Here is a 24,395-nt window from a genome sequence, read left to right on the forward strand (position 1 = left end):
ACAGCCGCGGGGGGGGGGGATTAGGTTAGGGGCTCCTGGGGGGGCTTAGGGTTAGGCACCTCCCCGGGAGGGTTAGACTTAGGCTAGGGGAAGGGAGGGTTAGGGTTAGCCAACCCCAGGGGGAGGTTAGGGTTAGGCATCCCCCCGGGAGGGTTAGGTTTAGGCTGCGGGGAGGTGGGGTTACGGTTAGGCACTAACGAGGGGAAGTTAGGGTTAGGCACTAGGGGGGAAGGTTAGGGCGGTCTGCAGACTGCCTGTACAAACTTGCCAATGTCAATTGATCGGCCAATATATCTGTCAGTGTGTACCCTGCTTTAGGAGACAGAGGGTCGGAAGACAGCTGGGTAATTATACCGGGACAAATGTTGCTCTATTAATTTTGCTATTGGCCAGATACCCATAATAGGACTGGAGGCTCTACTATATTGAAAGGTTTTACTACGTCCGGATTTGGGTTAATTATGTTCCCATTATAAACGGAATAAACCCTGCATCAGATCCAACCTTGGGAGCATTTATATTGGAAAAAGTTTTTTTTTATATATATATAAAGGTGGATGTGGTCTCTTTTTTAAAGTGAAAGTTGGATTTTATTAGGCCTTACTTTATGGTTTAATTATATATATTTTTTATTTTATGTAATAAATATTTTATTTCATTATATGTGTTCTGGAATATTTTGTGCGCGCCCCCTAAGATGTGAATTGATTGCATTTTTTCTTAGTATTAATTGGTCATTCAGATTTATTTACCGGGAGGCTGCTGTGAGTTCACTATATATATTTGACAATTTTTATTTGTTATTGCGCCTAGTTCTAACTATATAGTACAGTAATCTTTTCTGCGTCTCAAAACACTCGCTTGAAAATTACAATTTGAATTAAAATAGAAAAGATTGCAGGATTTATTTTTAAACAACAGAAAAAAGGTAGGAATAGAGGGTCTTATCTTCTTTGAGGTGCAGCTCAATTAAATGGGTTGGGTGCCGGAATTCGGGATCCCGGCGGTCAGAATCCAGACGCCGGAATTCCGACTAGGTTACCATACCGAGGGCCGAGGCCAGATTATGATTTATGGGGGCCCCTATCAATATAATTGTATTAAAAGTTTATAGTATATTTGTGCAGGAAAGCCCCTGGAAGAGGGGGCAGCAAAGTGGACAAGTGTGACATACATATATTCACGTACAAACGCACATATACTGTATACATCACACATGCATGTGTCACACATACATTACACACACACACACATACATAAACACACATACATACAAGTCATACATACATTATACACAAACACTTACCTTCCAGCATCTGCAGACTGCACAGGTTGTGGATGAGATGGGCCCAGGGACAGGACCTGGCAGACAGGCACCATGTTAAGCTCCATCTCCCTCACTGCAAAATGCGCGATTTGCGGGTACAGTAAATGGGAAAATGGCGGGGCCAAATGACACAATTCTAATGGAATAGCTTCATATTGGCTCCGCCTCCAACAGATTGACCGGCGAATTGCAGCATTTTTCCGTGAGGTGGGTGGAGCTTAATAACATGGTGCTTGCTCTGGTGAGCTGCTGCTGAGGAGGGGGCGGGGACCTCCGGGGGAAGACCTGCAGCCCAGGCAGCGAAATGCTGCGCTCCCTACAATCTGCTCTGCCAATGGCTCAAGGTAAGTATACCTAACCTAACCCCTAACTCTACCCCTCCCTCCCTGATGCCTAAACCTAACCTCACCCCTTAAGTCTAACACTTCCTTCCCGGTGCCTAAACCAACCCTCCTCCGTTAGTGCGTAACCTAACCCCACCCCGTTACTTACCTTCGAGATGCCGGCGGTCGGGATACATACGTCCCAACATGACCCTCTCCAGGAGGGACACAATGCTCTGGTCCTGGACTTCCCTGGTTAGAGGCGGGGCTGCAGCGCAGTTCAAAAGTCAAATAGGGGAGTCACACCAACTGTCATCTCACACACTGCCAAACATCACAGGCTGGGACTCACTGGCAGTTGGTGTGACTCCCCTATTTGAATTTTGGACTGTACTGCAGCCCCGCCTCTGGAGCCTCCACCAATCATAAATTACCAGGGAAGTCCAGGACCAGAGCATTGTGTCCTTCCTGGAGAGGGTCATGTTGGGATACCTGCGCTTGTATTCCGATAAATGTCAGGATATTGAACGTATCCCCAATCAAATACAGCACTGTATTATTTTTTTTACAAATAATTTTGAAATCTAACACTGTCTTTGCCCTCATACACAAGAGACATGTGTCTCATCATACACGTCGGCTCCGGTGTCTGCGCCTGTAAAAACGTCATTTTCCAAACACAACCTGTGGCATGACAGTTGGGAGCTGAGTGGTTGGTCATTTATCACTCTCCACTTTTTCACTCTTCAGAGCTTAGTACATCTCCCCCAAAGTGCTGTATACTGCAGTGATTTCTTTGTGAAAAATAAATGTGCAGGTTCACTTTTAATAAGTAGGAGCCTATTTGGAGCGCCACACACAGTAGCCTGTTTGCAGTTTGTAGTGTGCGTCTGACTTACACAGTGACAATGCTGCCTGCAGTCACCCTCCCGACCAGGGGCATTTCTAGAGAGGAGGGGGCCCGTGTGCAGTCTCCGACACGGGCCCCCTCCTCTCTGTCCGTCGGCCGGCTGCGCACTGAGCGGTGCGTGTCCAGCGCCGCACTTATAGACTCTGGGCACTAGAGTGTGCCCAGAGTCTATAGCGCATACACAGGTCACCGGGAAAATGGCAGCGTCGGCCATTTTCCCTGTACTGCGCATGTGCAAACGACAGGAAAATGGGTGTGACGGCCATTTTCCAGGCGTTTTTAAAGGCGCAGACACCGGAGTCAATGTGGGACTCCGCAGAGGTAAGTTTTATGGGTGCAGGGTGTGTGGTGCAAGCCCCCCCAGGACCCATGGGACTGTGTGCCCCGCACACCCTTCGCCCATCATAGATACGCTCCTGCTCCCGACCCACTGCATCTATCTACTACAACTTTCTCTATCACAGTCGTGTGGTGTGTACCCAGCTTCACACTTATGTTTAACATCTATTAACCTTTTGATCATGGTTGCTATTTATTGCCATCTTGTGGGCAGACTTCAGAATACAATTGCTGTTAAAATTACTTATATATATTTTTTCTTGCTCTGAAGTCTCGGTGATGTTGTATAGAGGAAATCACCTCTAAGGCAGGGGCGTATCTATAATGGGTGCAGGGTGTGCAGTGAACATGGGCCCCCGGGTCCAGGGGTCCCGCACAGGACTCTCTGCACCCATATTATCTAAAACTCACCTGTCCTTGGTCCCGCATCGGGTGTCAGCGCTGCACAGAACACCGGAAAATGGATGCCACGGCCATTTTTCCGGCATTCTCCGCATGCGTAGTAGACTCTAGGCACACTCTAGAGCCCAGAGGCTACTGATACTGCGGTGGCCGGTCAGCCGCATTAGTCGGAGAGGGGAGGGGGACCCACACGGGGAATGCACACGGGCCCCCTCCTCTCTTAAGGTGCCCCTGCTCTAAGGGGCATATTCAACTAGCCGTGGTAGGCATATTCAATCAGCAGGGAAAACCCATTGATTTAGAATTCTACACGGAATCAATGTGTTAGCGCATGTTAATCCCCGATTTACTGCATAGGGAAAAGGCTATTTAATTAAATAACTTTTTCCCACGCATCGCGATAATTCATTGTGGGGTGAACCCCGCGGTTAATTGAATATGCCTCTGTGTGCAATATTTCATTTGTTTTTAATTAGGCAAATATTATGATATATACTTGTTACCATAAGTTTTCCTGTTCTTCTATTGGATCTTTAGAGTGCGGACTCTGCATATCTGTATCATCCTGTATTCACATGAATTTGGTTTAGGAGTACCGGTGTTTACTGCTTTACCTTACTTTATATACAAGTGGAATTAGCTCTTCTTATAGTGCAGGGAGCCACCATGAGTAGACTTTCTTGAAAATTGTTTATGAAGAGATCAATATATTACTAATACTTTGTGTTACACTTTATATGATAGAGGGCCGCGAAAGTGCATAACAGACCAAGTTACATTGCTGCGGTTGTTAGAGCTTTAATTAATTCACTGGTTAAATATTACAATGAGGACAAATTCAACTGACAATTAATAATAAGCATAAATGTATTTTAATAATGCAAAATACAATAACATTTCCTTTTATACCGTATATTATGGCGTGGGGTTCTCTTATATCGAATTCGTAGGATAAGTTTCACCCCTTATCTACAGTTTCGCTTTTGAAACTTTTCTCAGAATTGTGGTCGAATTTTCATTTCTGAAACTTTGTAGGAGTAATTATACCCTTGGCCGGCGTTCCAGTTAATTCCACCGAGTAGGAAGTCGTGATTGCCGCCCTTCCAGTAGAGGCCATTCAGGTTAGACCAATAACAGGATTTATACCACCACCCTCCTTTGAACGATTCGGCACAGCTACTTGTGGATTCATCATTGTCTCGGTCTTTGGTGGAAAATTGGGAATTTTTGTGCAGTGTAAGTGAGTCACCTGGAACAGACAGGAGACATAATGACATTCCAAATTGCTGATCAAACAGAGTATAAAGTACCCCCCTAATCAACTGCCTGGACATCCAGATAAAGAACGATAAATACATTTTGTACTACTAATTATATATATATTTTTGGCTGCTGCAGTCTCCAGCATATAGTAATGTTGCAGCTCAGTAAGGGGATCCTTAATCTAGGTACTGAAAACTTTGTTGAGTACTATAGAAGTTTAGGATACTACTAGTCCCTGGCCAATAAGGTTTCGCGCTTCACAACGTTAGTATCACTGATACACAGAGGCCTGCGTCTGTGTGTGCCCCTGTCATCATAGCAAGATCATTAGATGTAATTAATCAGTGTTTCATGTTACATTAAAAATGATGTGCAAAAATGGTTTGCACTGTTGCACATAATTGTAAGTAACGTAACAACGACATTGTGCTTGGTCTCAGAAACAAAGAAATAAGAGGAGCTTTGAAAAGTTGATACAAGTATCAAATACTTGTATCAAATACTTTGCAGCAGTCAGGACAGAGATACATGTAGAAATGTAATGCATTAGATGTTACATGACCAGATTTATATACACAGTCTTTTATGAGGAACAACTAATGAACAAACAGTATACCTAAGTATCTACATTTGAAATAACTAAATGACTGAGACAAAAACATCTGACATCACTCAAGACAAGGTTACATCCCTGGCCCGTATTCAAATTGAGGCGAAAAGCTGGAATCGGCGAAAAAGTTTCGCCGATGACGTCATTTCGCCAGGCAGAAAAGTATCGCCGTATTCAATTTGAAAGACTTTCCGGCTAAGCGGAAAGTCAATGCAATGTAATAGGTGGAAAAGTTTCGCCTATGAATAGCAGGCGGAAATAAGTGCAGAGTTGGGGTTTTGGGGTGCAACGTGTCGGTAACCCCTGTGCAGCCTTCAGTCGCCCAAAGGTAAACTGCGTCAATTTAAAAAAATACAAAAAACTTAAGAACACCAAAAGAAAATCACTTTCAATTATGGGTGAAAAGAAATATGTTGGGGGACAAAGTTAAAAACTAGCGAACTAGAATCCAGGGGGGTCCCCAAGTATGCCCCAAGTGTGTTTTGGATTGCAGGTGAATGCGGCAGATGGATTTTTTACAATTTTTTAAACTTAACTTTACCAACTTTTAAATATGCTGACCCCCATTTTCAAGTACCCCAAATTTCCTGAGATAACTTATTTTCTGCAAAAAAACCTCCTGAATACTATTCTACATCACTTATACAAAAACGCTATTTTGCAGCTATTGAGCCTGTATAAAAACACCAAATACCTTCTGCAAGCCAAATCGGAGGTTACCATAGGGAACCCCCATGTTAGAGCATCTTTTGGGGGTGTCAGGCTGATTTCCCCAAATCTGACATAACTTTCCACTTGTTTAAGTTTCGCCGGGTCCTGTTTTTGCGTACTTTCAATTTGAATACGGGGATATGCAGGCACGCGCGATACTTTTCCACCTGCAAAACACGCAATGTAGACGAAAAGCCTGGGAGGCGGAAAAGTATCACACGTCCGCTCAAATTGAATACGGCTGGTTAAGCCCATTTACATCATAATACTTAAGATGCTTAATAACAAAAGTAATAATACAGTTAGATTATATTCCAAACAAATAGATACAACAGGAGCTGGCAACAGACAATCTAAGCTGGTACACATATATCTGCAGATGATGTTCGTTCATACACACTGAACGACCATCATCTGTTTCTGGCCTGGGGGCGTGTCCCTCCCCGTGGCCTCTGCTGCAAGTGTACGGGCGATCAGTCTGCCATCGTCTGTGCAGCACAGCCGATGCAATATGTCTGTGAATGACATTGTTCACAGACATATCGCTGGTACACACTGGCCGATGGGCACCCGATATATTGGCCGATCAATTGATCGGCCAATATATCTGCTCTAATGATTTGGAATGGTGCCCACATCTGAAATAAATACATTCAGCTCAGACAGGATGGCCCTACTGCTTTAAATGGCTTACTGATTGCTGGTCCTGTATATGCTGGAAATATGACACACAATACCCTTTGTATGACGCTGGTTAAGTTCTAATTATGCCCTCTTCATTGACTGGCCATGCTCACTCTAAAATCAGGCATTTGAAAACCCAATCTAGGAATCCTGTGTTTGCCACTGATATAAGGAGAGTGGGATTTGTGTTTAATGAAACCTCTACATCAGGGGTGGCCAGACTTTTGGACTTGGTGATCTACTTTTAAAACCTAAAACCTTTCCTGATCTACCAAGCAAAAAATGGGGGCGTGGTATGCAAAAAAAGGGGGAGTGACCTCACAGCAAGGGACGTGGGGGTCTGTCCTGGCAAAGCCCCTTATACAATGCCCATAGTAGTGCCCCTTACACAATGACCACTGTAGTAGTGCCCAATATGCAATGCCCAATGTAGTAGTGCCCCTTATTCAATGCCCCTAGTAGTAGTGCCCTTTATGCAATGCCCCCAGTAGGTGTGCCCATTATACACTTCCCCTGCAGTTGTGCCCATTATACAATGCCCCCTGTATTAGAGCCTCTTATGCAGTGCCCCCAGTAGTGCCCCTTATACAGTGCCCCTGTAGTGCCCTTTATGCAGTGCCCTCAGTAGTGCCCTTTATGCAGTGCCCTCAGTAGTGCCTTTTATGCAGTGCCCCATAGAGCCCTTTATGCAGTGCCACCAGTTGTGCCCTTTATGCAGTGCCCCCAGTAGTGCCCTTTATGCAGTGCCCTCAGTTGTGCCCTTTATGCAGTGCCCCCAGTAGTGCCCTTTATGCTGTTCCCCACTAATGCCCCTAGTAATGCCCCTTATGTTGTGCCCTCAGTACTGGTGCCCCTCCCCTGTGCATTGCTTACCTGGCCAGCGCTCCCGCGTTGTCATCCGCTGCTTGTCGCTGGCTGGATCTAATACCGGCAGGCACGCATGCCCTTATTGTACATATGTTTTACAAGATTTGGTGACTTGTACAAAGGGTTTGGTCCTGTAGTCTACTGTAGCACACAATAATATTGCAGAGCCTGTTCCCACAGGATGCCAGCGCTCTGGATCCCAATGCCGGCGTCCTGACAGGGTTAGGATACCGACGCCTGTTGGTAGGTATCCTAACCCTCCCCCTCTCCCTACCCTAACCCTCTCTCCACCGGTGCCTGAACCTAATCTCCCCCCTAATGCCTAAACCTAACCTCCCCCCCTGCACCGTAAAAATTATCCCTCCCCCTTAGGGCCTAACCCTCCCACTAGTGACTAACCCTAAAACTAATTTGAGTTTCTGGCGGTTCGGGATGCCAGCACCGGGATTCTGACAGGTGTTGGGATTCCTGCGCCAGCATTCTGACCACCGTAATCCCCAATAACACATTATTTACCCCTGTTTAGTTTCTTCAGGTTTGCAGCCCCAGCACAAAGCTTAGTACCTGTGCAACATTTCCCCTTGTACATCTGCCTTGATCTAGTCTGTCCATCTGGTGACGTGTGGGTCACCCTGGCTTTTTAGTGACTTACCCAGTACAATCTCCATAGCTTCCATTACTATTACTATGTTGTATTTGTAAAATGCTGTCATATTATGCAGCACTGTACAAACATTAGATACTAATATAAACTAATTACATATGCCATGAAACACAAGGTAAAGATGAGCTTGCACTCTAATGGGGAACATTTGATATGTAAGGTAATAGGGAGAGTGTGTGCAGCTACGGAAGGCAGAAGCATCACCAGCCCCCAATGACGATGCAGCCATTGATTCTAAAGAGGAGAGACGGCAGAAGGCTGAGACATGAAACATGAGCCATGAACCAGACCCTATAGAAAACTTAGAACAGTCATCTGACATCCACCATAACTGTCCTTCACAACCTAGCCCGATGGAGCCTCCTTCCTCTTCTGGGTCCAGAATGTATGAAGTCGTCCTTTAAATGCGCTCACCACAAGCACATAGGTACAGTGTCATTGGGGACCACATATTGTAAGGACCAAGGCCATATTAGATTGCACCAAACAGATGTTGCCACTCAGAGCCGTAACTAGACTTTTTGGTGCCCTGTGCCAGAAAGAGCATTGGCGCCCCCCTCATTTTTCAAAGGGACATAATGCACCCAAAGAAGGGCCATGGCTTCATGGGGAAGGGCCAGGGAAGAGATAGGGGAGGTCAGGAGATGCTGGGGATGAAATAAGAGGAAGCTACAAGCAAGAATGTTAATAAACAGAAATTTGACAGGCCCAAACAGCGTGGTGCCCTGTGCGATGGCACCGGCCGCACTACCCTAGCTACGGCCCTGTTGCCACAATGGCATGTTTACAAAGAAGATACATGTATGATCTGCATCAGTCCCCAATTTGCTGGACAAAATGTACTGGGTTTACAGTTAAAAGTCATGTTTTAGGTACAGGGGGAATTTGGGTACATTAGGTACATTTGCAAACTTTCCCCCATCTTTGTCTTGCCTTATTGGGAGGATTGCACAGTAATACCTGAATTTCCTTTCACATAGTCGATACCAGTCATTGCGTAGTTCTGTTTCTCCCCTGCAATGTAGAAATTGCTGTACAAGGCATAAATTTGGCTGTCTGCAAAATCGGTGAGATCGATGCGTAACTGGAACGTTCCTGATAATGACAACAGAGAAGATTCACGGATCAGCAATGAGAAATGAGATCGGGAAGCAATTTATGCTAAGCCACACACATGATGACATCATAGCCAGTACCAGGGGATTTCCCAGTATCAAAGTGACAGCATTTCCCTATGGTAATACAATCGAGTTGATCATTATTTGACTTGGCTATAAATGGGACCAGAAGATGACCACTAAGAACTGGTGTAGTTGGTCAGCTTTCAGTTGCGCTAATGGGCCCCAGTTGTCCACGAAGTTCTCACTCAAGTCTTGTCTACTTTGTTCAATAATGTATGTGGCCAAATTGGACATTAACCCTGTAAGAATCGGGCTTTGCAGAGATGCAGGAGTATCACTCTGTTGAATATATGTATAGAGGTGGATACAAAGAGGTGGAGAGTCTGATAGGGAGAGGGAGAGAGTTCCAGAATTAGGGAGCAGCACGGGCAAAATCTTGGAGGCGGGAGGGGGAGGAAGTAATCAGTTGGGAGGAGAGGCAGCGTGCATTTGTGTTCCACCCATTCCCCGCGGTCTCTGATGCATTCGTACAGGCGGTTGGGATATATCTGCAGATATATCTGCCATCGGCTCTGCAGCAGAGACGACCCGATATGTCTGTGAACGACGTCATTCACATACATATAGCTGGTACACACTGTCCGATGGGCACCAGATATATTGGCCGAACAATTGATCGCCCAATATATCTGTTAGTGTGTACCCAGCAAGTCAGACTAAGCTCAAAATTACATTTCATTTTATTGCACATGTGCAGTATAACAAAATGCATTTGTGAGGGCTGCAGTTGACTTACATCAAAAACTAAAGCTCTCCCATAACAAGTGTTATAAAAGGGATATAATATTACACTAAATACCTGTATATCCATACCTATACAATAGAAATGGCTTCTAACTAGGGATGTGCGCCGGACCATTTTTGCCGGATTTGGATTTGGATTTGGTTCTAATTCGTCGTCCGGCTTTGGATTTGCCAAACTGCGGTGACTGGCTTTGGATTTGGATTTGGATTTTTTTACAAAAATTGACAAAAAAAGCTAAAATCACATAAATTGGTCTTTTTTTTCTTCCTAGAGTATTATTAACCTCAATAACATTAATTTCCAGTCAATTTAGACCATATCACAGCTCATAATATTGTTTTCAACATTATTTGCCAAAGGTTGCAGTAAGCTGACTGGTTCCTAAGCGACAGAGCAGCGGCACAACGACATAGACACCACAGTATAAAGTACATCTATGACACATTGCCACACAGCAGTGGCAGAAATGAAAAGTAGTGCACCCACCCAGTGGGGTACGGCCAGCAGAGTCACAGTACTTGTTTACATAGTGGGCTACGGCCCAAGGAGTCACAGTGCACAATCTTATTCACATTACACCGCACGTAGGGCCTGATTCACATTACACCATAAAGTAGTGTCTCTTATTTATGTTATGACACACAGTAGTGCCCCTTTTACACAATGCCCACAGTAGTGACCCTTTTACACAATGCCCACAGTAGTGCCCCTTTTACACAATGCCCACAGTAGCGGTGTTCTTTACACAATGCCCCCAGCAGTGGTGCCCCCTATGCAGTCCCCTTAGTAGTAGGGTCCCCTATGCAGTGCCCCCAGTAGAATGCCCCCCAGTAGTATGCCCCCCATTAGCAGGCCCCCCCAGTAGTATGCCCCCCATTAGCATGCCACCCAGTAGTATGCCCCCCTTTAGCAGGCCCCCCCAGTAGTATGCCCCCCATTAGCAGCCCCCCCAGTAGTATGGCCCCCCAGTAGTATGGCCCCCCAGTAGTATGCCCCCCCAGTAGTATGCCCCCCCCAGTAGTAGGCTGCCCCCAGTAGCAGGCCCCCCTCAGTAGTAGGCTGCCCCAGTAGTAGCCCCCCTGTAGTATGGCCCCCCTGTAGTATGGCCCCCCCAGTAGTAGTAAGCCCCCCCAGTAGTATGCCCCCCCCAGTAGTAGTAAGCCCCCCCAGTAGTATGGCTCCCCCAGTAGCAGGCCCCTCAGTAGTATGGCCCCCCCAGTAGCAGACCCCCCCAGTAGCAAACCCCCCCAGTAGTATAGCCCCTCCCAGTAGCAGGCCCCTCAGTAGTATGGACGCCCAGTACCAGACCCCCTCCAGTAGCAGACCCCCCCAGTAATATTGCCCCCCCCAGTAGCAGGCCCCTCAATAGTATGGACCCCCAGTAGCAGACCCCCCCAGTAGTATAGTCCCCCCAGTAGCAGACCCCCCCAGTAGTATAGCCCCCCCAGTAGCAGACCCCCCCAGTAGCGCCCCCGGACCTTTGACAAGTAAAAAAAAAAACTTACCTGATTCCCCGCTCCCGCGCCGTCCACTCTGCTGTCACACGCTGGGGAGGGAGCCGGAAGACGGAGCTCATGTGTGAGCTCCAGCCGGCTCCCTCCGTACAGCAGCCAATGAGAGTCTGTGTGACTCTCATAGGCTGCTGTGACAAACACGCAGCTGCCGCTGGCGGCTGTGTGTCTGTGTCTGTGTAGGGCAGAGCGCTATCACTGCGCTCTGCTCTACACAATAGGAGCCCTGATGTCGGATTCTCTAGTGAGAATCCGACATCAGGCGGCCGCCGTTCGGCCCCGAACGGGGATCCGAGTCAGGCGGTGAACACCCGAACAGGGTTCGGGTGGACTCGGATCCCCAATGTTCGGAGCGGTTCGGATTCCACAGAATCCGAACCGCTCATCTCTACTTCTAACACCTTTCCTCAAGCCTGCTTTATTCTGGAATAATTTGTGTGACTCTAAAGGTGCGTACACACATAATGATTTTTTGAATGATTTAACTATAACGACGTCGTTATCGTTAAATCGTTTGTACAACCTTTTATCTTTTTAAGCTGAACGATGAACGATAATCGTTCATGCGTGTTCATGTTTGTAGTTTGTAGTTCATCGTCCATTCTGACTGTCCAACAAACGATTTTCGTTCAGAAAATCATTCATGTTGTGCAGAATGAACGATAAACGAAGAACGATTTCCATTCACTGTATGCATGATTAAAAAATCGTTAATCGTTCATCGTTTTTGAAAATCGTTCATTATTTTAGTAACCAACGATTTTTAGTGAACGATTTTCATTCACTTTTTCAAGGGAAAAACTGAACGAAAATCATTTACTAAAATCTTTGGTTACTAACTTCGTTTAGGTGTACGCACCTTAAATCAGCAAATGAAAAGAAAAGAGAGCTTATTTAGATACTTCTTGCTCAAATATACCTTTTGTATAAGAGAGAAGCAATTGACAATATGACAATAAACAAATTAAATTAGACTTTGTTCATGAATCCAATTATAACTTTTTGGATCACACACAGAATTGAGAAAAAAGTAAAAACAAAACACCGTTCTCTCATCATCAACTGCAATTCATACTCAGGGTCTCATTTATCAACGAGTTTTATTATTCACAACGAGTGATAAAACTTGATGTGTATGATAATGGTGCTCCAGCCAATCAGCTCCCAGCTGTCATCTGTTTGAAAAATGACATTTGGGAGCTGATGGGCTGGAGCACCATTTATTATACACAACGAGTTTTATCACTCGTTGTGAGTGATAAAACTCTTTGATAAATGAGGCTCTAACTCTCTCATTGATGATCCACTGTATTATAAATTCACTTTGCCCACCACGAGCGCCAGTTCCTATTAATCCAGCACAGGCCTCCATTCTTAAATCCCTTGGCATTGTCAAAAAAACGCAGCGGGGCAGTCGTGGGAAGCAAGTCCGAAAATCTTTTATCCGCTGCAACCATCTAAGTTCCTTGCCTTTAGACTCACCAGTTTCATATAGGAGACAAATAGAAGTGATACCTAACAGACACCCTGTGCTTGGGAGAACGGATCTGTAAATTCTCGCTCTGTGACTGACATCCCCAGATCTCCCACACTAAATATAAAGAAAACTACAGGCCTCTTGTATGCCCAATCAGGTCCGTCCTTTCTAATGCCAGATCTATAAGAAACAAGACTGCTACAATTGCTGACCTTATTGAATCTTCAGATCTTGCCTGTGTTACAGAGACTTGGCTAGACGGAAATGCAGCACCTTTGGTGGAAACTGCAGCTCCAAGGAACTATTCTGTCATTCACAACCCAAGACTGAACCGCAGGGGAGGGGGAGTGGCTCCCTGTGCGTATACGACCCCACATACCACACCGTCAAGCCCCTTGCTTTGACAATAGTGTTAGTGAACTCAATAAAAGGGGTCGTACACTTGAAAGGCGATGGAGGAAGATGAACCAGGTAGAGGATAAGTTAAAACTAATCATACATATTGGAGAATATCAATCAACAATCAACAGAGTTTCTTTCAAATGATATCATGGCAGCAAACTATAGGCCAACTCAGCTTTTCCATACAGTGGAGATGCTTTGCCAGCTTGCCTGCAGCTTGATGAATCCCTCTCCCAGTCAAGATGCAATGAGTTCGCAAAATTCTTTGCAGATAAAGGGTACTATTCATTAAAAGATAAATGGCCCGGTAACCATGCAGAAATGCTAGTTTCCTCATATTTAGGTTACTGGACTATTCATCATCAGGAGTCCATAAGGACCTCCCCGGTATTCAGCAACCTCTGAAAACTGAAAGTTTTTGGAATTTGCTGCCGAGTGCAAGTGCCATCTTCAGATGGCCCTTGTTCTTGGATCCCTGCTCCTTCCAATGGGAAGGAGTTCCGGGGATGCGAAGAGGGATCCCTGAGCCACCTCCTCACTACCTCGCCAGCGGCTGTGCGAATGCATGACCTAGAGTCACGCATGCGTAGCCTGGGGGCACCAGGGAAAAGGTAAGTAATGCAGCTACATCTGTAGCTGCGATACTAACCATGGGGACAGCTGCTTTTCGGAGCAGTTGTCCCCTCACATAAGCAATGATGAATTGCTCTGGTGTAACCTATCCCCCGCTGTGAGTTACATACTTAAGTATCCCTCGCAGCGAGTTCAAAACTTCATCATCTGAGGCCATATGGCCAAAGTGTCAGAACTGTGGTATCTTGTGTTCCTGACTGTGATACTGGTGGCTCAGTTGTGGAATCCGAGATCAGAAGTCTAGCGGGTCTGATGTAGTTTCTGCTCATGTGCAGTTACATGAACCGAGGCAGGTAGGTCACAGGAGATAAGCTCAGGGAGACTGGACTTAGCAGGTAACCCAGGAAGACTGGACTCAGGAAGTAACTCATGAAGACTGGACTCAGGAGGTACACTCAGGTAGACTGGACTCAGGAGGTAAGCACAGGTAGACTGGACTCAGGAGGTAAGCACAGGTAGACTGGACTCAGGAGGTAAGCACAGGTAGACTGGACTCAGGAGGTAAGCACAGGTAGACTGGACTCAGGAGGTAAGCACAGGTAGACTGGACTCAGGAGGTAAGCACAGGTAGACTGGACTCAGGAGGTAAGCACAGGTAGACTGGACTCAGGAGGTAAGCACAGGTAGACTGGACTCAGGAGGTAAGCACAGGTAGACTGGATTCAGGAGGTAAGCTCAGGTAGACTGGATTCAGGAGGTAAGCTCAGGTAGACTGGATTCAGGAAGTAAGCTCAAGTAGACTGGATTCAGGAGGTAAGCTCAGGTAGACTGGATTCAGGAAGTGACTCATGAAGACTGGACTCAGGAGGTAACTTAGGAAGACTGGACTCAGGAGGTAACTTAGGAAGACTGGACTCAGGAGGTATGCTCAGGTAGACTGGACTCAGGAGGTAAGCTCAGGTAGACTGGACTCAGGAGGTAAGCTCAGGTAGACTGGACTCAGGAGGTAAGCTCAGGTAGACTGGACTCAGGAGGTAAGCTCAGGTAGACTGGACTCTACTCTGTTACTATATGGACCTCTCCGAGAATTCTGAGGCCTACGCCCCAGATCTACGGACAAGAATAATTGGAGTAGTTATAATAGGAGCTGATGGAAATGGATCCGATTATATGATTGGAATCAATTGAGTTGACAATCGGATTGGAATCGATTGTGCTGGTTACTGGATAGGAACCAATTGTGCTGGTTATCGGATAGGAACCGATTGTGCTGGTTATCAGATAAGAGCCGATTGTGCTGGTTATCGGATAGGACTCTGGTGCCTGAAGCCTGGGAACATAGCACTGCAGTGAGACATGTTGTTCAAGGCATCTGCTGCTTGTCAATGGATTCCTTTTCTCCCTACACTTCTGTGGAGTGGATGGCACAGTCCTTATCAGGTTCAAAAAATTTCTCAACAGCAGGTCACAGAGAGGTTCTTCTGGAGTTAACTCTCATCACCAGTGCCACTTTCATGTGGTGTCCCACAGGGTTCTATACTATCTCCCATGCTTTTTGCAGTATACATGCTACCACTGGGTAAAATAATCAGATGTCCTGGCTTGGGATACCACTGCTATGCAGATGATACACAGCTGTACCTGTCCGTTCAGGGGTGTAACCAGCGGTATGGGGGCCCCATAGCAAAATTTCCTAGGGGCCCCCTTAGGTCTTACTATACAGTGCCCCTGTAGTTGTGCTCTATATGCAATACCCTCTGTAGTTGGAGCCCTGTGCAGTGCCCATTATGCAATGCCCCATGTAGTTGAGCCCATTATGCAGTACACCCTGTAGTTGTGCCCATTATGCATTGCCCCCTGTAGTTGTGCCCATTATGTAATGCCCCCTTTATTAGAGCCCATTATGCAGTGCCCACTGTATTAAAGCCCCTTATGCAGTGCCCCCAGTAGTGCCCATTATGCAGTGCTCCCAGTTGTGCCCATTATGCAGTTCCCCCTGTATTAAAATCCCTTATGCAGTGCCCCCATTGCCCATTATGCAGTGCCCCCAGTAGTGCCCCTGTATTAGAGCCCCTTATGCAGTACCCCCTGTATTAAAGCCCCTTATGAAGTGCCTATTATGCAGTGCCCCCAGTTGTGTCCATTATGCAGTGCCCCTTATGTTTTGCCCCAGTAATGCCCCAGTTTTGCCCCAGTAATGCCCGGTCCCACTTTACAGTACCCCCTGTATTAAAGCCCCTGATGCAGTGCCTATTATGCAGTGCCCCCAGTTGTGTCCATTAAGCAGTGCCCCTTATGCAGTGCCCCTTATGTTTTGCCCCAGTAATGCCCCTAATGCAGTACCCCCAGTAATGCCCCTAGTAGTGCCCCTTATGCTGTGCCCTCAGTAATGCCCCTAGTACTGCCCCTTATACTGTGGCCCCACTCCCCTGTGCAGTACTTACCACTCTTCACACTCCAGTCCACTCCGGCCGCCAGCTGACCGCGTAGACGGTGTCGCTGACTGGATCTGACTAACTACAGCAGCAGATGCAGGCTCCTCTCATCGCACTGCATTACTGGGAACTTTGGCCTATGAAGCGATCAGAGGTGTCTTTAGTCTCTGATCGCTTCAGAAACCAGCGTTCCCAGTTGCACCAGCAACTTGGCTGGCCGGGCTACAGAGGGTGCAGGGGGACGCTTGCTGGGCTGGATGCCCCATAGCAAGTGCACCCCCCGCAACCTCTATAGTTACACCACTGTGTCCTTTGCTCCAGGTACTAAGAGCCCAATACCAATCCTATCTCCAGGAGTGGATGAGTGCCAGTTGGTTGTGACTGAACCCTGATAAAACAGATGATGGATCAAAGGACAAGGCTGCAGCATAGACAAGCAATAGGACATACGCTTGGGGGTTCAGAACTACAAAACATTGAACATGTCTGGAATCTTGGAGTTGTCCTGGATAGTGGCTTGACACTTAAGCATCAGGTATCATTCTTTCTTCAGAGGAACATAGCCAGAATCAAGCACTTGATTCTCTCAGAAGATCTACCTAAAGTAATACATGCATTTATATCATCACGCCTAGACTACTTGGTCTCCCAGCAAAAGAATTCCACCACTTGCAGATGGTACAAAATGCAGCTGCCAGGCTATTAACCAACCAGCCCTGGTCCAAACACATAACACCCATTCTCTACTCCCTTCAGTGGCTGCCTGTAAGATGACAAATCGTTTTCAAGATTGGCTTACTGACTTATAAAGCCCTACATGACCGGGGCCCAAGGTACTGTCCCGCTTGATTACTGCGATCAGTTGACGAAGGACTATTAGCAGTACCTATAATTCATCTAGGGGTTGAGCCTTTAGCTTTGTGTCTCCGAGTCTTTGGAACGCACAGTTCATGAAGCCTCCACTCTAGAGTCTATTCAAAAATAGACTCACTCAAGACTTACCTGTTCACCCAGCATTTCACTAATGTCCCTTGTTAAGTTGGTTTTGTATTTTGTGGTGCAAAGGCAAATGTAAAGCACTTTGAGTCCTATTAGGATTTGCACACAGTTCTATGCACTGAACTATAATCAAATATTTACTAAGTGCAACCAAACCTGAAGACGTGAGACGGTGAATGTTATCGTTCCCCAGCCAGAATTCGCCGCCTTGATATCCAAATCCCTTCTTGTAGTTGTTCCAGTCTCTATAGAAATCCACAGAACCATCCACCCGCCTCTGGAACACCTGAGAAGAGAGGAATGACGTCCACAAATCATATAGTAACAATATTGTGCTCACTGAAGTGCTAGCTGCTGGGCGAGTCTACAATACTCACAGGGGAGATTCCATATTGTGTAATTGCGCATACCTTACATTCTCAAGCAAACACTATGGGCCACATTCAGAGTTAGGAGCAAAATTTAAGAAAAGAAGCAATTTGCTCCCGGAACAAGCCATGTTGCCATGCAGGGATGCGAATACATTTATGTTTTGACATGCAGGGAAAATACCGTCTGCTTTTGTATGTAGAGAACAAATACTGGGCAGCTTTACTTTCACTCTGAAATATTGAGATAAGCTAGAACACACCCTTTCAGTGTCGGACTGGGACATGAAGGGCCCACCGGGGGAATGCAGTGGTAGGGCCCCATGCTTAAGGGGAGTGGTCTTCCACCAGAGGGGGTGTGGCCAGACAACACACATGCTTGGCTTACCATTAGGTAACTCTTGGTGTAGTTTCTATAGAAGGGAACCAAGCCCCCATGCTGATCAGTGGTCCTGCTCCACCAGGTAACTGACCGTCTAATAGAGTAACAAACTATAATTTGAGGTCTGGAACCTGACGCCCAGAGGCATTGGGGCCCATTGGGGATTTCCCCTGTACCCCTGTAGGTCAGTCCAACCCTGCACCCGTTCCCAACTATACATCTTCTCTGTTCATTTGAAATCTGCCCCACCTGCAGTGCAACGTGGTTTAACCAAGGTGTAAATTGCTATTTTTTCTTATTTGCTCCCAGCTCTGAATCAGACCCTGTATATACTGTGTGTTCTGCCAGATGGCTGAGCATGCTGGGGACTTGTAGTTCAACCACAGTTGAAGATCCAAATTGAATTTTTCCCTGATATAAATTAGAGATGTGCGTGGACCCCCGTGTTTTGGTTTTGGTTTTCTTTAAAATTGATAAAAACAGCTAAAACCATGTAATGTATGGACCTGTTTTTGATCCAACAGTATTATTAACATCAATAACACCTTAAATCATGAAGGAGGGACTTATATACCATCAAAAATATGCAAGACTTGTGTTGTAGATCTGAGATCCGACCCCAAAGTGATCCGAGCCAGGAGTCGGTTCATCTCGGAATCTCAAAGTTCGGGTGTGTTCAGTTTCCAACAAAACCAAACTGCTCATCTCTAATATAAATCAGGCTTGCCTACCCTCCCGATTTGGTCGGGAGCCTCCCGAATATCGGGTGCCGCTCCCGACCCCCAGAAAGGCAGGCAAGCCTCCAGGCTGCCGCCTGCCCCCCGTCCACTAATAGAAATCCCCGCAGCGGCGGGCGGCGATGACGCGATTCGCATTGATGATGCGATTTGCATTGTGAAGAGGGGGCGGGGCTCTTCCCCCAATAAGGCATCAGTATCCGGCCACGCCCCCCACAGTATGCAGGCATTCAGCTCCCGCCCGGAAGGAGGGAGCTGAATGTCGGCAAGTATGATATAAATACAGTATGTGCATTTGAATGGGGGGGTGATTTCAGTGGGGCAATGCGCAGCTGATTACCATTTAAAGTCTGTTTAATTTTAAATGATCCAGTAGCTGTTACATCACCAACATGAATGACTGCTTCCAATAAACATGAACCAATCAGACACTCAGAACCGACCTACCAGCCATCCTCCTCCATCAGTTTCCATGTCACACATCACTAGGAGAGGTTCGCCACCTGATGGGTAAACTGTGTACCAGCCAGTAATACTCAGTCCCTGGTCCAGAAGTTGCTTGCAGTTCTGGGCAGCTAAATAAAGTAATTGGTACTTTATTTTCTAAGTGAATTGAATACGTGAACCATACATTAAAGCTTATCTGTCACCAACACCCAACTGGACACTGTACACATTATTTGACACTCTAGTATAACTAAGTACATATATATAAATAGTTTCCAATGTTTCAAAATAATTTCTAGAGACACTTTTCAAGAGCATCTAAATCCATCATATATATTACTGTCCAGATGGAGCTCTGTGACCTGCAAACTACACTGTGATTTGTTTATAGAATGTTATAATATTAATCAAAGCCGTTACTATGGCGGTGTGGTCGGTGCCACCGCACAGTGCGCAGGATGCCATAGGGGTGGAGCCAGCTGCCACCGCAATCTCCACTTGTTGCAGTTTTGTTAATAGTTGTGCTCCCAGCTACTTCCTCTCCTGGTCTCTCTCCCCTCACACAGCTCCAAACTCCTCCCCCCAATCACAGCACCCCCCTCCACATACACACAGATCATCCTTTGCTGCACTCTCTCCTCTCACACAGCTCCATACTCCATCCCATATGCTGCACCCTCGATCCTCCCATACCTGTTCTCCTCTCCTGCTTTCACTCCCCTCACACAGCTCCAAACTTGTCCCTCTCCCATTCATGGCACCCCACCCCACACAGGGTAACTTTTGATGCTCTAGCTCCCCTCACGCAGTTCCAAACCCCCCTATTCTCACCCCCTACACACGTCCCTCCAATGACAGGGCCAAAATACCTCCATCATCAGCAGCCTCCCTTCCCCATACGGGTTCCCCTTTCCTTCTCTCTCTCCTCTCACAGCTCCAAACTCCCTTCTCCCATCCACACTGTGTGGTGTAATGTGTAAGGGGCACTACTGTATAGTACTGTATGTGTAAAAGGGGCTCTACTGTGTGGTGTAATGTGAATAAGGGACAATACTGTGTGGTGTAATGTGAATTGGGAGCACTGTTGTGGGGCCATGCCCCTTCCCCACAAGACAATTCCTCTTTTTTGGGCGTGCACTGTCTCTATTTAAAATTGGGAGGGAGGGGCACCAATGCTCTTTCTGGCACAGGGCACCAAATTGTCTAGTTACAGCTCTGGAAATAATACTTTTTATATTGCCATCTTACATGCTCCTCTTGAATAGGTGTAACAGGACAATACCACCATAATCAGAAAATTCTGATGGTGGGACTGCAGGAGAGTCCTCTCCCATCCTCTCCTTGCTCCTGCCACACCAGCTTTTTTTCCACATAGGCAGCATGTTGTCCACTAGAGAAAGTTGGGCAGCGGAACATGCTTGCAAAACGTTCATGAACCCTCTGGATAGCATGAATGTCAGTACTCAGGTCAGTCAACTTTTGGATTTGGGTTTTACTTGGGTGGAATTATCCCTTTAAATCATAAAGACAAAAAAGTAATAGACAATGAGAATGGTACCTAGGTATACAGCGGTGACGTGCAGTGAGGTCAATGGCTGGGGAGGCATTGGCTAGTATTAAAGCCAGATGTAAGATGTACTGTAAGCAATGGATAGCCAGGCCTCCTTGCATAATGGACATGCCCAGCATGGTAGCGTGGAATATTTCCTCTAAAAATCCTGTGTTCGCCCTGCAACTCTATGGTTTTGTTGACTATTACAATTGGTTACTGGGGATGTTACGTTCCTGTATACTATTATTAATCACAAACAAGGGTTGAAGACTATTTCATACTCTTTAGATCAAAATGAGCTCTCCTTACACATCAAGGGGCATATTTATTATTTATTAACATTATTTTTACTAAAATATTATGAATATTATAAAAAAGGGTGTTACTGTTTCCACACTTCACATTATTTAGTATCACATACATTTATTAAAGGGCAATTGGAGTAGTTTTCGTGAAAAATCACTCCAATCCCTGCAATTCACATATTTTTAGTAAGCAGATCGCATTTCCCATACTTGTAATGGAAAATGTGATCTGCCCAGATTTACTAAAAATATATTGTGAAAAAGGTCATGGTCGGGGGTTGTGGTAGCCAGAAGTGTGAAGACGGGATTCGCAAGGGCAGAGCTTTATCGCAAGCTCTGTCCCTGCATGCAGATGTTAGTACATCCATGTGATATTTCTTTAGTCGGAAATATCACACTACAACTGCATTTTAAATGCAGATTGCAGTAAATAGGGGCCCAAAAGAGAATACAAAATCAAGCAATTCATTAATTGCCACAGCAAGAAGGAAATATTACAATGTTCCTGCAACATTAAACAGTAATGTAGGTAGAACTTCACAGAAACTCAAAGAAAGAAAGTCCGAACATTTGCGGAACATAAAAAAGGGTCTTCCGACACATAGTGTGTCAGCACATTTTAAAAACACACATAATTGTGATTCAACTAAATTTATTTATTTTTGTGGCATTCAACTAGTGCAAATATAACTAGAGAAAAAATACAAGTGAGGAATTGAGTTGCACACTATTTTTAGTGTGGGCACTAGTCCTAAGGTCCTCATGTAATATGTCTTTCGGTCCTATTTATGAAGTTTTATATATTGAAAATTTTGAAATATATGTTTTTTTATATTTTGTAAAGTTTTTTTTAGATATTATATAATGTGTTATCTATATAAATATTTGGTACTATAGTGATACCAGGTCCCTTAGGAGGATTATAGGAAAGTATTCCCAACCCAGGGATGTGTAAGGCATATTTAATGTATTGTGCTGTATTGCTGAATGAATAGATATTTGTTTATCCAGACGCCCGAATTTTTAAATTGTGGAACACATGTCCATCCTTACACAAAGTGCAGGTTCACCCCCCCCCCTCCCCTCCCCGAAGGCTGGTGGAATGCACAGCCATCTTTGTAGCCAGGAGAGTAACCAGAGGTGTGAGGGCCCCATAGTAAAATTTCTCTCCTCACAGAACTTACTGAACCAGGGAGGAGGCGTGGCTGAGGTCCGAGGATGTCATCATAGCCACTCCTCCTCCCTGCTTCTAAGAGAGCCAATGTCATTTTTAGTCAAGCACCTGTCATGAGCCAAACAGAACACGCGGACCAGCAGCCACTGCTGATTGGCTGCTGGTCCACAAGCTCCTATTGGCTCTCGACTTGCTCCTGATAAAAAATACATGTATTTGGCAGGGTGCAGGGGGTTGCTTGCTGGGTCAGTGGGCCTCCGAAGCCGCCGGGCCTCATAGAAAGCACACCCCTTGCACCCTCTATAGTTACGCCAGTGTTTGTAGTCTTTGAGCATGTGCCAAGACAGCCGATATTTGTAACCTAGGTATGCACGGCTGTCTTATATCAGTGCGCATACTCTGTCCCTGGAGAAATGCTTGGCCATTTATAATCAGGCAGGTGAAACACATGGCCATACATATATATACAAGCTGTAAAGTTTTCAGTTATATCGCCCCTTCAACAGTGATTTGATGTTTGATTTTGCATTCCCATGTACAAATCGAACATCAAATCCCACTAAAAAATGAAAATCCCCAAATGAATAAACCTGCTTCATGCTTTCAATTTTAGCATGAGCAGGTCTGATTGACACAGATGCATGCACAGATCAGTGAGATCCGTGCCTGCATCTGTGTGTAAAAAGCTTCAAAAGTTTTAAAATAAAAAAAATTACGTGGGATCCCCTCTTAAAATCACAACCAGCCCGGACTTTTCAGAGCCAGACCTGAATGTGTCAATACGGGGGGACAAAAGATATAGGGGTCCCCTGTATTTAGCACAACCAGCACTAGCCTCAGCAAGCTGGTCATGGTTTTGAAAATACAGGGAACAAATTGAGTAGGGATCACCTGTATTTTCCATAACCAGCACTGGACTCAGACAAAGCATTACACCTGGCTGCTAGTCAGCCCAAGCAGGGGATCCCCGGGGAGGTGGCAAGGCCCCCAAAAAGGGGGTCCCTCTCTCCAGGGCACCCCAGGCCTGGGCTGATAAGCCGGGCTTTCCTTGACACCCAGCACAATTAATTCTAGAAGTCATCGACTTACCTGTATAAACAAGTTTACTAGCCAATGCTTAGAACCCGTGTGAGTGTGGCCGTTTGTCTTGCTATAGTTTGTGATTTATTAATGTTGGATGAGCCCTGCTGTAGTAGGCTTTACACTCAATACCCATTGAGATGGCTATTACCATGCAACAACATTATAAGCACTTCCATAAATCTCACTAAACATATTGGAATTGCCCCTCCCAGAACCACCCTTACCATTAGGGAAGTCTAGAAGGTTCCCCATTTCACTACTGGTTAGAAGTTAACATCTGAATTTATTTCTTTTACAATAACTCCTGAAATGTATATAATGCATTATATTGTATATGTTCTGGATACTGCAATCTATTTACCTTTCAATCCCATGGGACCGACGTACCCAGGAATTCCTGGTGAGCCCTTATCTCCTCGGTCTCCTGGAACCATGAGATATAAACAATTAGAAAGGTGCGGGTCTGTTCCTTGTGTTGCAATCTGCTGTGGTCCAGGAACTGACATGGCATTGTGTGCCGGCAGAATTATTACCTTTTGGTCCAGTGGATCCTGCCATTCCGGGATGTCCTGGTGCTCCTGGGGTCCCAGCACAACCCCTTATAATAGTCATTTTTTCTGATCCCCCGACCCCCATGAGCTTCAAATCTGTGGTGAGAAAAGAGGATATTTACTATCATGGGCTGCAATCAGTTACCCGCTATCTTCAGGCGCATTCAGGGGTCAGCAAGGGACCTAGTGTCCTTCACAGTCCTGATTTAAAGCAACCAAAATCAGCATGCCCTGCTATAAAAGGGATATGGGCTCATCAGTAATGGGCATAGAATTGGTGAGAGTGCTCGGCTCGTACCCACAGTGATGTGAATGGCGGTACCACTAGGCTCCGTCCCCTTTCACAGAGGCACCACCTCCTTTTTGGCTGCAA

The 24,395-nt window shown here is 45.8% G+C and overlaps 1 pseudogene across 1 annotated transcript in view; it reads right to left on the reverse strand.

The window, feature by feature from the left end:
* Positions 1–4,207: 4,207 nt before the first annotated feature.
* Positions 4,208–24,395, reverse strand: part of LOC148474079 (ficolin-1-A-like) — a 28,237-nt pseudogene continuing 8,049 nt past the window's right edge. Inside the window, exons 2-8 of the transcript XR_015872925.1 lie at positions 24,005–24,118; positions 23,819–23,895; positions 23,307–23,328; positions 19,358–19,485; positions 17,580–17,709; positions 9,061–9,195; positions 4,208–4,550 (exon numbers count right to left, since the gene is read on the reverse strand). The product of XR_015872925.1 is annotated as a ficolin-1-A-like (transcript). The remainder of the gene's footprint in view (positions 4,551–9,060; positions 9,196–17,579; positions 17,710–19,357; positions 19,486–23,306; positions 23,329–23,818; positions 23,896–24,004; positions 24,119–24,395) is intronic.

Source organism: Taudactylus pleione, unplaced genomic scaffold (assembly GCF_031769625.1).
Source record: "Taudactylus pleione unplaced genomic scaffold, aTauple2 ptg000897l, whole genome shotgun sequence".
Lineage (NCBI taxonomy): Eukaryota > Metazoa > Chordata > Amphibia > Anura > Myobatrachidae > Taudactylus > Taudactylus pleione.